Below are 1,790 nucleotides of genomic sequence, written 5' to 3'. Positions count from 1 at the left end.
AATATATGCAGTGTATTATTTGTTGAAACTGTACTTCCGATTTGATTTGAAACTGTCTCATTGCTATCTGTTTATCAATAAAACTTTGAAAAAAAATGGTACGTGTTTGTGCAAAGGTTTCATTTTATTGAATTAAGCCCAGGAATTTGAAAATGGTTTTAAAATTGTACCATATCATAGAAAACTTTTATGATGAACTAATAAAGAAGCAAATAAACTTCTTTTCTCAATAGAAACCCACACACAGGAGTCAAATATATGGAGTAGGACAATAGCTTCTTTATACTGAAGCTTAATATTCATCAGTATTGTCTTCCCAAATGTATCCTCCTCAGATCTTTGACATTACCAGTATGATCCTTGTCTTTCAAGAGAGGATTGGAGGGGATAGAAGAGGAAAATGAATTTTTCACTATTTTAATAACATTGAATGTTCATAGCCTTTATACAATGTGGCCAAATCAACCTTACCATCTTATTGATTATATTAGTATTTCTTTTCCTTGGAGAAAACACACATGGGATAAATGAAGGACCTGAAAGTGCAATCAGGGGTCTCAAGGGCCACCCTTCCTTACATGGCTGGTGATAATAAAGGCAATAATAATTCTCCTTGTAAATAATTTCTTAGGAAGTTCCCACCAATCCTTAGGTACTCAAGATCCTGAGTCCTAGAGTTGGCTGCAGCCAATTAGGTGACCCTCTGGAAATGGGTGTAATGATCTTGACAGCATACTGATGAGTGGACATCCTACAGGACTACATGTGGGTATGGATGGATTCCTGCCATTTTGGGGTTCAGTGCCGCAAGGCGATGAGCAGTGACTGAGTGAGATTCCCCAACCCTTCCTGGAAATAGGCTGTTGATCAATGTGTCAGACTCTTGGCAGACTCAAGAAACCTAAATTTAACAGGTGATGGCTTCTTCCACGGATGACTGGGAAATGGATCTTCGGGAAACCTAGTCCCAGGCTGGTGATCTGGACCAATGCACAAGCTGCTGAAAAGGAGTGGACGAGCCCACTGTACCATCCATCATGCACAGGGACTCTACACCACTCTTCAACTCCTGCATACTCCTGCACAATTTCTCAATTCATTTCAGCAGATTTTCATGACTGGTTCAACTTGTGTTGTAGTGATAAAAATACAGAGATCCAGATATAATACATGAATATAATATTTACAAATAGACATATTTATATGCATGTATGCATATAAATCATACATGTGTAATAGTTACAGTGTCTGCCAAAAATGTGTACATCAGGAAAAGAAAAGCTTGTGTAAATATTTTAATATTAAATTTATTGAGACATTATAAGACTGATACAAGTTATCTTTGGCTTCTACAATTACAAGGAGTCTCAAAGAAGTGGCCCTTAACTGAAGGACACTTACCAATCCAGCAAGCAGCTGAAGTGTGTAGACAATTTTCGGTGGACATATATGCATGGGTGTTTGCCTCTGTATCTCTGTGTCCTTGTGTGTATTTCAATCAACTCTTAAAGTGTACTTTGTTATGGTTTGTGTTTCAATGTCCCCCTAAATCCTTATGAGGTCAGAATTTTTTTGCTTTTTTTTTTCCTCTAGAGTTGGCTGAATCAAAAGCCGTGACTCATCCACATGGCTGCACTGACAAAGGTTCTGCAATCTGAGGTACAGGATCTCAGGATAAATCCTGAGGGCATTTCATTGCCCTTCTCAGACCAAAAAGCTACAACTCTTGTTGCACAGGTCCTGCTTTACCTTGGTCTTAACCATCCAGTAGAAAAGTATGAAGACGAAAT

This window comes from Octodon degus, unplaced genomic scaffold (assembly GCF_000260255.1).
Source record: "Octodon degus isolate 3935 unplaced genomic scaffold, OctDeg1.0 scaffold00137, whole genome shotgun sequence".
Classification (NCBI taxonomy): Eukaryota; Metazoa; Chordata; class Mammalia; order Rodentia; family Octodontidae; genus Octodon; species Octodon degus.
This window is presented reverse-complemented; position numbering follows the sequence as displayed.